The sequence below is a fragment of the Hyla sarda genome, chromosome 12 (genome assembly GCF_029499605.1).
Source record: "Hyla sarda isolate aHylSar1 chromosome 12, aHylSar1.hap1, whole genome shotgun sequence".
Classification (NCBI taxonomy): domain Eukaryota; kingdom Metazoa; phylum Chordata; class Amphibia; order Anura; family Hylidae; genus Hyla; species Hyla sarda.
In genome coordinates, this window is record NC_079200.1 from 68,478,122 (window position 1) to 68,491,832 (window position 13,711).

The 13,711-nt window shown below is 44.5% G+C and overlaps 1 long non-coding RNA gene across 1 annotated transcript in view; it reads right to left on the reverse strand.

Moving 5' to 3' along the window:
* The window catches only part of LOC130296830 (uncharacterized), a 143,329-nt gene extending 130,934 nt beyond the window's left edge, over positions 1 to 12,395 (reverse strand). The window contains exon 1 of the long non-coding RNA XR_008849303.1: positions 12,347 to 12,395. This is a non-coding gene — a long non-coding RNA (uncharacterized LOC130296830). The remainder of the gene's footprint in view (positions 1 to 12,346) is intronic.
* Between the last annotated feature and the right edge of the window lie 1,316 nt (positions 12,396 to 13,711).

The following is a 13,711-nucleotide window of genomic DNA, read 5'->3' on the forward strand; positions in this document are numbered from 1 at the left end:
GCTTATTCACCCCCTGCAACAAGCTTAGGCTGCTCCGGGATCCCAGTTAGGCAAACACCCTCCGTATTGCTTGCATCTGTGCGGTGCTCAGTGGTCAATAGTGTAGTACTAAGCGAAACACTCACTGTAAGACAAATAGAACTCCACGGCACTCGCTGGTTGATGCTTGAAATGACTTTTATTCCAAAATGCTGCCGTCACATTCTGCCCCCTCCTGTGTGTCAAGCATTTTGGAATAAAAGTCATTTCAAGCATCAATCAGCGAGTGCCGTGGAGTTCTATTCGTCTTACAGTGAGTCTATTCTTTATAACCTCTTGCTGTCCCTGAGATCGTCTTCCCTTCCTGGTTATTGTGGTAATATAGAGAAAAAGAGAAGACCGCGAACGGCGCCTCGTGTATTACCCTTGGGATAAATAAAGAATAGTGTAGCACCTTATAGGTGGCCGCTCACCTTGAAGTAGAAGATTTATAGCATATCACCTCTGATAGAGGTATAGAGGTGGAGCAGGCTGCTCGGCCGGAGGGTCCTCAGGAGTCAGGAGATCCTGTCCTGTAGTAGTATGCGAAGAGTATAGAAGAAAAGGGACCAGCAGATTCCAGGCGCTGCTTGCTCAAACACCATAAGCTGAGATTAATAGTAAAAGATCCTTGCAGGGATCATATTTAATAATAAAATAATAAAATTACAGATGACTCGTTTCGAGGGTAACCCCCTCTTCATCAGATCAGTATGTCATCTGTAATTTTATTATTTTATTATTAAATATGATCCCTGCAAGGATCTTTTACTATTAATCTCTGCTTATGGTGTTTGAGCAAGCAGCGCCTGGAATCTGCTGGTCCCTTTTCTTCTATACTCTTCGCTTCCTGGTTATTGCCATGCTTGGGAAACAGAGTTAGGCAAGACGTTCTCTCCTGAGGACTGGGCCAGGTGCTTTTTCTTGACTCATAAGGCAGTAATTGCCACCAAAGCACAAGAAACCTGTTACAAAATTCTCACTCGTTGGTACTGTGTACCGTCGATGCTCCATCGCTGGTACCCTTCGGTTCCGGCTGAATGTTGGCGCTGTGGCGTTGCGGAGGGTACGATGACGCACGTTTGGTGGAGTTGCCCTGTGCTTGCCCCGTTTTGGCACTCAGTTTTACAGGTAATTCATGAGGTAACGGGAGTGGGCGTCCCTGACACCCCTGAGGCAGCCTTGCTCTTTATGTTCCCTATGGCGCAGGCGAAATACAAGAAGTCCTTGGCACGACACCTCCTTCAGGCAGCTAAAGCAGTCATCCCCTGGAGATGGCGGTCCGCAGACCCCCCCACTATAGTTGAATGGCTGACGGAGGTTGCCAATTCCCGTCGTATGGAAGAACTCATGGGGGTCCTCCCTGCAGATGCTGTTCGTGTTGAGACCACATGGCTCCCATGGGCACAGTTTTGCTCTTCCCAGAGGTGTAGATCCCTGTGATGCCCTGCTGAGGTCGCGATTACGGGTTTCCCTCATGTGTTGCCCTTGTGGGATGTTGGGGACTCCGCTGGCTCCCCCCCCCCCCCCCTACCGCTTACTCTTTCCTTCACACACTACTTTTTACTTTTGCTGCCCCCCTCTTTGCTCCCTCTCCCCCTTCTCTCTCCTTTTCAGTGTAAGTGTTTTGTTTTATCTTCTCTTGCTCCACTAGACATACTGACAATGTGCCTTGTTTTCCTAAACCAGCATCTACCATTTTTGCATGTCTTACTGATGTTAATATCACATGTTTTATCTGGAGCGCCCCCGCTCTTTTGACTGGGGTGCTGATTGGTGCTCCTTTATTAGTACTATTGTCTAGTTTATCCATGTATGTCTTGTAATTGCTCACATAGTTTTATTATGCCTATTGTTTTTTTGTCCATGTGGCCTCCCCGGGACGTCGGACGTATTTCTTATGACTTGTCTGTGTTTTTTTTTTGCATACACAAAGTCTGTATTCTTGATCCTTTATATTTTTCAATAAAAGTTCTTGAATTTGAAAAAAATAAGTAATTGAGTCAGGGCTTGAGGCAGAGAAAGGTAGTACCCCTTCTGCTTAGACATTAGGAGCCTCTGCCAAGCCAGTACCACCTCACAGCCTGTTGTTGTATCTGCCCCTGCTAGTCCTGTGTCCATGGATCTGCAGAGTGTACGACAGGACATTGATCAACTAACTAAAGCTTTTAAAGAACTGGCGAGAAGGTCTAGTTTACCCAGTCAAGAGACACTCTCACCTAGGAAACCTGCTCCCCGTCCTGCCAGTCCACCTAATTACCCCCCTATGAGGCCTCCTGGGACTCAAAGGCGTATTTATAGCCATTGTAACAAAGCTGGACATTGGAAGAGTCAGTGTTGGGCTTTAACCCCTTAACGACAATGCACGTAAATGGACGTCATGGTGACGTGGTACTTAACACACCATGACGTAGATTTATGCGCTGCCATGATCGCTAGCACCGGAGCGGTGATCGCGTCATGCGCGGCAGGTCCCGGCTGCTATCAACGATCGCGGATGTCCGCCATTAACCTCTCGGCAGATACCGGGATCAATACAGATCACGGCATCTGCGGCAGTGCAGTTCTTTGAATGGATGATCGGATCGCCCGCAGCGCTGCAGCGGGGATCCGATCATCCAGCATGGCAGCCGGAGGTCCCCTTACCTGGCTCCTGCCGTCTCCCGGGGTCTTCTGCTCTGGTCTGAGATCGAGCAGACAAGAACAGAAGATCACCGATCATACTGATCAGTGCTATGTCCTATACATAGCACTAAACAGTATTAGCAATCAAATGATTGCTATGAATAGTCCCCTATGGGGACATAAAAAGTGTTAAAAAAAAGTAAAAAAATTTGAAAAATCCCCTCCCCCAATAAAAAACATCCGTTTTTCACATTTCACCCCCAAAAAAGCGTAAAAAAATAATGAATACACATATTTGGTATCGCCGCATGCATAAAAGTCTGAACTATTAAAATATATTGTTAATTATCCCGTACGGTCAATGGCGTAAACGTAAAAAAAAAGTCTAAAATTGCTGCTTTTTTGTCACATTTAAAAAAAAAATGTATAAAAAATTTTAAAAAGTAAAACCTAAGCAAAAGTGGTAATGATAAAAACTACAGATCATGGCGCAACAAATTAGCCCTCATATCGCCCCATATACGGAAAAGTGAGTAAGTTATAGGTCATCAAACTAGGGCAATTTCAAACATACTAATTTTGTTAAAATGGTTTGAAATTTTTTTTTAACGGTACAATTATAGAAAAGCATATAACATGGATATCATTTTAATCGTATTGACCAACAGAATAAAGAAAACATGTCATTTTTTACCGGAAAGTGTACAGAATGAAAACAAAACCTTCAAAAATGTGCTAAATTGCGGTTGTTTTCTTTTCAATTTTCCCACATAAATAATATTTGTTTGGTTGCGCCGTACATTTTATGGTAAAATAAGTGATGTAATTACAAAGTACAATTGGTGACGCAAAAAAACAAGCTCTCTTATGGGTCTGTGGGTGGAAATATAAGAGAGTTATGATTTTTAGAAGGCAAGGAGGAAAAAACGAAAATGCAAAAATAAAATTGGTCTGGTCCTTAAGGCCAAAATGGGCCTGGTCCTTGAGGGGTTAAATGGGCATCCCCTGAGGTCGAGGACCGCCCCTCAGGAGTAACTACTTTAGGTCCAGAATCAACCTGTACTAAGTCATGTTTTTCTATGTATATTGCCCCGTGCCCTTATGTGAAAATTATAGTAGAGGGGGTACAATTAGAGGCTTTGATTGACATGGGATCCCAGGTATCCACTATCCCCCAAGAAGTGTTTTATAGATATTGGGGGCCTGAAATGTTGTGTGAACCCGATGACGTAGATTTTAAGGTGGTGGCAGGGAATGGGAAACCAGTACCCAGACATGGGTCCTGGGAGCCCATCATACATGTGGGAGAGTATGTCCTTAGAGGACAAGGTCTTATTGTTCCTAATGTCAATGCTAAAAGTGCAGCAGAATTTATCTTAGGGATGAACATCATGAGACATTGTTGTGAGGAGATTGTAGGGTGCTTGTATGCATCTCTCCCTCACATGTCACCCTTGGGCCGGCGAGCTGAGCAACACCATCTGAAGACACTACAGGCAGAGCAGAAATTTCGTCAACCGCCAAGGGGAGATTTGTCGTGTGAGGATTCAAGATATACGGTCTGTGACCCTCCAACCACAGACAGAAACTATCATCTGGTGCCGTGCCCGACCAGGGGTGAAGAATCAGGATAACCAAGCCTTATTGCAGCCGATTCAATTGGAAGACTACCCTCTGGTCCGTGCAGCGAGGAGTCTAGTGACTGTGACCAATGGAAGAGTCCCGGTTCGAGTGGTTAACCTATCGGATCTCGCTACCAGGCTGCCCAAATATACTCCTGTCACTCAGCTCTACTATTTGGAGCCCAAGGATGTGTTGTCAAAGCCGCAAGAAGCCTGACAGCGGACCACCGAGACAGCCCCCGGTACCGACAAGGACTATTCTGAAGCCTGGTGGACCCAGCTACAAATTGGGGATGAGAATACCCCCAGAGACCAGGTTTGTGGGGTCATACAAATGGCCAAACAATATCAGGAGGCCTTCAGCAAACACCCCACCGATTTTGGCCGGACCACGATGATCCAGCATCAGATCCTAACCGGTAATAGTCCTCCAATCAAGGAAAGACATCGCCCAGTGGCTCCTGGTATGTACCAGACCGTGAAGAAGATGTTGTCAGAGATGAAGGAGGCTGACGTCATCTGGGGAGCCAAAGTCCTTCAGCCGCTCCCTTGGTCCTTGTCAAGAAAAAAGATGGGACCATCCACTTCTGTGTGGATTACAGAAAGCTGAATAACGTCACTCACAAAGATGCCTACCCTCTACCTAGAAAAGAAGAATCTCTGACTGCCTTGGGATCAGCTGCCTATTTCTCTACACTAGACTTGACCAGTGGATACTGGCAAGTACTGATGGCAGAAGAAGACGGCGTTTGTGACCCCGATGGGGCTCTTCGAGTTCAAAAGCCTGCCCTTTGGATTGTGCAACGCACCTGCCACCTTACAACGCTTAATGGAACAATACCTCGGACATCTCAACTTCCAGAGTGTACTCCTGTATCTGGACGATGTCATTGTCTATTCCAGGATTTATCAAGAGCATCTGGACCATTTGAAGAAGGTGTTTCAAGTTCTGATACAGCACGGGTTAAAGATCAAGCCCTCTAAATGCCATCTATTGAAGCCACGAGTTCACTATCTTGGACACTTAGTCAGTGCAGAAGGTGTTCAATCTGATCCCGAAAAAGTGAGTGTCGGAAAGGACTGGCCTACCCCACGCACAGTGCGGGACATCAGAAGCTTCCTGTGATTGGCTGGCTATTACCGGCGTTTCATCCCTCCCTTCGCACAAATTTCTGGGCCCCTCATAGCCCTTCTCAGGGGTACTGCGAAGGAGAACTACAATGGAAGACTCCCGATCCAGTGGGCTGAAGAACAAGAAACGGCATTTCAGGCTTTGAAATACCTCCTCACTGAGCCGCCCATCCTGGTGTATCCTGATTATGGTGAACCCTTCAGGCTGTACACCGATGCCAGCTTTGAAGGCCTGGGAGATGTTCTATCCTAGGTACAAGAAGGTAAAGAAAGGGTAATAGCCTACACCAGCAGACATCTGCGAGGAGCGGAGAAGAATTATGCCAACTACAGTTCCTTTAAGTTGGAGCTCCTTGCCTTAGTCTGGGCAGTAACCGAGAAGTTCAAGGATTATCTAGCAGCCACCCCTTTCACTGTGTATACGGATAACAACCTGTTGGCACACCTGAATACCGCGAAGTTGTGAGCCATTGAACAACGTTGGGCCTCCAGACTGGCCAACTATGACTTCAACATCAAGTACAGAAGTGGTAAATCTAATATCAACGCTTCTGTACTCTCCCGCATGGCTCCTGGTGAAGAACCACCAGTTGAGGACGAGTGGGAAGATGCGGAGATGCCCCCCTTCTACCAAAGGTTTGCGAGTCAGAATGCTCTGACCACACAAGAAGGCGATGAACCTGGATCTACCAAGGTTCCTGAGCACCTCTACACTTGGAAGACTCTGCAAGATGAGAGTCGAGTCATGGGGGATCTCTTGGATTGCCTGCTCCTGAAGAAGGTACCAACCCGTCTACGCCAGTCACAGTGTAACTTTGAATTGAAGCGGTTGTGGCGGCAGAGAAACCGACTGTTTCTTCATAAGGGACTGCTGTACAGAAACTCATTGGATCCCGTCTCTGGTGAACGCCTCCATCCCTAGAAGAAATGCTCCCATGGTCCTAAATGCTTATCATGGTCAGTCAGGACACGTTGGGGTCCACAAGACCGAAGCCACCATCAGACAGAGGTTCTACTGGGTGGGGATGCGCGGAGACATCAAAAAATGGTGTGGTGAATGTACTGTCTGCAATGTCACCAAGATCCTCTGCAAGGATGCGAGAGTACCCCTTCATCCTATCCAAACTGAAAGGCCCAATCAGCTGGTCACCTTGGACCATGTGAAGTTATCCTCTACACGCTCTGGCTACACCTACGCCCTGACCATGGGGGACCACTATTACAAGTGGGGTGTGGTAGTACCCGTTAAGGACCTCACGGCAAAGAATGCTTTTGTACCCATTGGGTCCAGACCTTGGGATGTCCGGAGTCGGTCCTCACGGATCGAGGAACAGCCTTTGAAGCCCAGCTGTTTCAGGAACTATGTCAGTTTTATGTCTGCAAGAAGCTCCGGACTACTGCTTACCACCCCCAAGGGAATGGACTGTGTGAGAGAATCAACCAGGTATTTATACATATGCTGCAAGCAGCATCAGTGTCCAAGCATGAAGAGTGGCCCCGACTCCTGCCCGAGCTGCTGGAAATCTATAATAATACCATCCACTGCTCCACGGGCGTACACTCCTTTCTTCCTCATGATGGGGCGACACGGACAACTTCTCAAAGACCAAGCCTTTGGGATGCAAGCACCCTTCAACAACTCTCCACAAGTCTCACAAGACTGGATTCGCTGAACACCGGCAGAGAATTGAAGAAGCTAAAGAAATTGTGGAGAAAAAGATGGGCAAAGCCCAAGATTGGCAGCAGAGGGACTACAACCGGCACTCCTCTGCTAAACCATTACAATTGGGAGACAGAGTTTGGCTCAGAAAATTCCCCAGGACACATAAGTTGGACTCCATCTGGGAGACTGAGACCTATACCATCACCGCTGTGCCATACCTTGATTCAGACGTCTATGAAGTTCAGAAAACTGGATTTGAACTGCAGGTGGTCCATAGAAACAGGATCAAATTGTGCCTTAGAGAGGACTTACCCAACCTCCTCCTGCTCGCACAGCTGCTAGACCCATGAGGGAGTATGTCCCAGGAGAAGGGATTCATCCATCAATGGACTTTCCAATGTTCTCTCCTCTTCAACCTGTGCAGCTCCAGCCCAGCCAACTTTAGTCTCCTCTCCTGCTACAAGTTTGTCTCTAGTAATCACACCAGGAAGATCAGAACCATTCTCACCCATGCCCATGGGTTCCCTCAGTCCAGAAGTGAGTCTGACTCCTGCATCCAGCCCTCAAGCTGGTTCCTCCGGGACTGAAGTCACTAGAGAGTTACCGATGTTAGCCAAGAGGTGGTGTTGCGTCGGTCTCAAAGGTCGACACAGGGAAACATTACCCTAAGATATCAAGACTGACTTCATACAATATAATGTACACATAGCACCTCTTATAACTCCCAGTAGTGTACTTCACAATAAACTTCAGTACACATAATAACAAAGAAAAAAATACATATCTCCCAATACAAGAAACTCAAAGCTTTAGGGACTGTAACATGCTATCCTCCAGTTCCATGCCACTGTTTATGCACTAATATGTTCTTTTGTCTCCTACGTGTTCAGGATGCTCTTCCTGGCCAGAAGATGCTCTTGTAGCTCAGTAAAATGCACGTATCCAGAAAGGTAACCGTATGTAGGTGTTATCTAGTTACAGTTCTAGGGGTAAGAGTGTAGAACCAATAGACCCTAGTAGCTAAGGCATTGGTCAGAAAGCCCCAGGCAAACCAATCCGAAACAAGTGTATAACTCATGTAATAAATGTGTGATATAACAAATGTCCAGTATAATAACTATTGTCTGCTAGAAAGAAGAGATTTATGGTGTGTGTATAAGCATTACTCTCATCATACATGCTATTAATTCAGTGTCAAATGTCATTGTCAGTCATCAAAACAAATAAAAAAAGAAATATATATCCAGTAATGCATAGTTAATTGTATTAAAGATTGTAATTAAAGAAAAAAATTGTATTAAAGAAAAAGAAAAAAAAAAGGAAGTAAATACAATCCAAGCTAATAGTAAGCTTGTTCAATCCCTCACTAATCCTGCTGGTGACCTAATTCACTGTGATCCTGTTCGTGAATTCATAGTCCTCCATCATCCTGTTCGTGAATTCACTGGTCATCATAATCTTGTTTATGCAAAAGTTGGAGCTTGGAAGGACATTCCACAATGCGCAAAGACTCTTTATTGATTTCTACAGCCTGATTCAGGACATTTATAATTATGCCCAGGACTGTGTTTTGGACTTTTAGTCATTCCGTTCCTCTGCCTTTGGGGACCTTCGTCGAGGACGAATTCTTTTAAGTAAGGGGGTTTGTGGTGTCCCGGTACATGACTTGGTCCTGTCGCTTTGTCTGTAGTCCCCTCAGCCAGAGTCCCTCCAAGTTAGTAGGGCTCTCCTGGAGGGCTAACCCCTAGTCGCCTCTTGATAATGTGTATAAATGTATATATCCAAATATTTTATTATAGTATCTCTATAGAATTGTGTTATGGTAAGGTTCAAGGACCTTTGGGTCATGTGACATACCTATAGTTCCTTGGGTCAGGGCTGACAGGTTTGCAGAACCAATGAGCTTTGTCCAATCCCCTTAATATATAAGGGGCTGCTGCCACTAAATTCTCACTCTTGGTTCCGGATTATCAGAGAAAGCACATCTCAGCACAATTCTACAATTCATGCTAGGCCCGAAGCCTAAATCTTCTGCAGCCACTAAACCCAGAGTTATCCAGCTCAAAACTACAAATCCTGTGTGACTACTGCAACTCCAAAATACCCTAAATTCAGTAGCACAGTGGCTAGCAAACCTAAGCTCATTAACTTCAGAAGTCCCAGCAAACCTGTGAGGAGCCTGTACTACGGTCCTCTGCTAAAAGACTGTTATGTTACCTGCAGTTGCATAAAATATACAGTAAAGTTTATTCCGGTTCTCATCATCTTCTGCTGTGGACATTCATTTATTCCTCCCTATCGTTTTTGGGACGGTTGGCGGTAGGACCACTGCATTGAGGAAACCTCACCCTGGCATCACGACAATTAAGGGTTAATCCTATACCCTACTCTACCACTCCGCAACACCCCAGACACCATCACCCCTCAAGCTCACCACACTTATATGATACACTGTACCTCTGGAATGCAAAACACTGTGTGCCCCTCACATATAGTAATAATGCCTCCTGCCCTGTGCCCCCTACATATAAAATATAACAACACCCAATGATGTCACAATACAGGGATAATACAGCCAGTGATGTCACAACACAGGGATAATACACCCAGTGATGTCACAGTACAAGGATTATACACCGAATGACGTTACAGTACAGGGATAATACACAGTGATGTCACAATACAGGGGTAATACACACAGTGATGTTACAGTACAGGGATAATACACATAGTGATGTCACTGTGTGTATTACCCTCTACTAAGACATCACTGTGTGTATTCTCCCTGTATTGTGATGTCATAGTAGAGGAATGATACACAGTGATGTCACCGAACAGGGGTAACACACACAGCAATGTCACAGTACAGGGATAATACACAGTGATGTTATAGTACAGGGATAATACACACATCAATGTCATAATAGAGGGATAATACACACAGTGATGTTACAGTACAGAGATAATACACACAGTGAGGTCGCAGTACAGGGGTAACACACACAGCAATGTCATAATAGAGGGATAATACACAGTTATGTTATAGTACAGGGATAATACACACAGTGATGTCATAGTAGAGGGATAATACACTTACAGTACAGGGGTAACACACAGCAATGTCATAGTAGAGGGATAATACACACAGTGATGTCACAATACAGGGGTAACACACACAGCAATGTCATAATAGAGGGATAATACACAGTGATGTTATAGTACAGGGATAATACACACAGTGATGTCATAATAGAGGGATAATACACAGTGATGTTATAGTACAGGGATAATACACACAGTGATGTCATAGTAGAGGGATAATACACAGTGATGTTACAGTACAGGGGTAACACACAGCAATGTCATAGTAGAGGGATAATACACACAGTGATGTCACAGTACAGAGATAATACACACAGTGATGTCACAGTACAGGGATAATACACAGTGATGTCACAGTACAGGGATAATACACACAGTGATGTCACAATACAGGGGTAACACACACAGAGCAATGTCATAGTAGAGGGATAATACACACAGTGATGTTATAGTACAGGGGTAACACACACAGCAATGTCATAGTACAGAGATAATACACACAGCGAGGTCACAGTACAGAGATAATACACACAGTGATGTCACAGTACAGGGGTAACACACACAGCAATGTCATAGTAAAGGGATAATATACACAGTGATGTTATAGTAGAGGGATAATATACACAGTGATGTTATAGTACAGGGATAATACACACAGTGATGTTACAGTACAGAGATAATATACACAGTGATGTTATAGTAAAGGGAAAATACACACAGTGATGTCATAGTAGAGGGATAATACACACAGTGATGTTACAGTACAGAGATAATATACACAGTGATGTTATAGTAAAGGGATAATACACACAGTGATGTTACAGTACAGAGATAATATACACAGTGATGTTATAGTAAAGGGATAATACACACAGTGATGTCATAGTAGAGGGATAATACACACAGTGATGTTACAGTACAGAGATAATATACACAGTGATGTTATAGTAAAGGGATAATACACACAGTGATGTTACAGTACAGAGATAATATACACAGTGATGTTATAGTAAAGGGATAATACACACAGTGATGTCATAGTAGAGGGATAATACACACAGTGATGTTACAGTACAGAGATAATATACACAGTGATGTTATAGTAAAGGGATAATACACACAGTGATGTCATAGTACAGGGATAATACACACAGTGATGTTATAGTACAGGGATAATATACAGAGTGATGTTATAGTAGAGGGATAATACACAGTGATGTTACAGTAAAGGGATAATACACACAGTGATGTCATAGTAGAGGGATAATACACACAGTGATGTTACAGTACAGGGATAATATACACAGTGATGTTACAGTACAGGGATAATATACACTGTGATGTCATAGTAGAGGGATAATACACAGTGATGTCACAGTACAGGGATAATACACAGTGATGTCACAGTACAGGGATAATACACACAGTGATGTCATAGTAGAGGGATAATACACACAGTGATGTTATAGTAGAGGGATAATACACACAGTGATGTTACAGTACAGGGAGGGATAATACACACAGTGATGTCATAGTAGAGGGATAATATACACAGTGATGTTACAGTACAGAGATAATACACACAGTGATGTTACAGTACAGGGATAATACACACAGTGATGTCATAGTAGAGGGATAATATACACAGTGATGTTACAGTACAGAGATAATACACACAGTGATGTTACAGTACAGGGATAATACACACAGTGATGTTACAGTACAGGGATAATACACACAGTGATGTTACAGTACAGAGATAATATACACAGTGATGTCATAGTACAGGGATAATACACACAGTGATGTTATAGTACAGGGATAATACACACAGTGATGTTATAGTACAGGGATAATACACACAGTGATGTTACAGTACAGGGATAATACACACAGTGATGTCACAGTACAGAGATAATATACACAGTGATGTCACAGTACAGAGATAATATACACAGTGATGTTACAGTACAGGGATAATACACACAGTGATGTTACAGTACAGAGATAATATACACAGTGATGTCACAGTACAGGGGTAACACACACAGTGATGTCATAGTAGAGGGATAATATACAGTACAGGGTTAATATAAAATTATAGAACAGTACAGGGACAGAACTCACAGTGGGGGAGGGGGGGGGAGGACTGGCAGGGGGCAGGGCACAGTATTTATAGTGATACCTGTGTAACCTGCCTGTCATGCCATAACCATCTGTTCTCCTGCACTCTGGTCCTTCCTCTGACCCCAGCAGGCCTCCGTATGAGTCTGTGATCACATGACCAGCAGGGGGAGGAGCTGAGCTGGAGGCAGAGATCGCTCAGTGTATGGCAGTGTTGCCCAATCAGGTGTATTCAGATATAGCAAAACTACAACTCCCAGCATGTCCGGACAGCTTTTGGCTATCAGGGCATGCAGGGAACTGTACGGAGGCAGTGAAGGGGTCCATATATACACACATAGGAGGCGCTTTGTATGTCACTACAGAGCAGGTATATTTCCTCTCCCCTGGCTCCACTCATGGCAGGAGCAGCTCGCAGATGGAGGCTGTATGAGTCCTCTGTGACTGTGGTGACTCGTAATGATGCGCTCAGTCCTGAAGCCCCTCACAGCCCCCACACACTGCTGTGCTGTACCCAGTGGCGTCTCCAGCATTCATATTTAGGGGGGGCACATGGGGGGCCAGTGACAAAAGTGGGTGGGCAATTTTAAAACTTGTGTGCGTGTATGTATATATATATATATATATATATACACACATATATATATATATATGTACATATATATACACACACACAATGATTTTTTTTTTTCGTTTTTGCCATAGATTTTTGGGTAAATGACTGATGTCATTATAAAGTAGAATTGGTGGCGCAAAAAATAAGCATCATATGGATTTTTAAGTGCAAAATTGAAAGGGTTATGATTTTTAAAAGGTGAGGAGGAAAAAACGAAAGTGGAAAAACGCTCGGTCCTTAAGGCGTTACAACTTTTGGACACTATCATCAACTTTGATAGCGGCATCTAAAGGGTTAATATCGGACATCAGCCTGATTGATGATGTCTGGCATTAGCCGAGGGTTCTAGCTAATGATTTATACAACATAGTGGGAGCAGGCACTGTGCGTACACATACGCCTTGTGTCCTTAGGTCTCATATACACGGACGGATCCCCAGCATATTTTACGCTGTGGATCCCCCGACAATGGACCCTACAGTGCTGCCTCCATCTGTGCCTGATCATAACAGCAATCCTCCGCTACGAGCAGACATGCTTTCATGTGTATACTCGCACACACCGCGGCTGCTCTCGGCCTAACTCAGGGAGCAGGAGGAGCGGCCATGATGTGTGCGAGTATAAACATCAAAGCGTGTCTGCTCGTAGCGGAGGATTGCTGTTATGATCAGGCACAGATGGAGGCAGCACTGTAGGGTCCATTGTCGGGGGATCCGCAGCGTAAAATACACAGTGGATCCACCCCTGAGTGAGCCCTTAGGGTACGTTCACACGTACAGGATCTGCTGTATATTTTCTGCAGCTGATGTT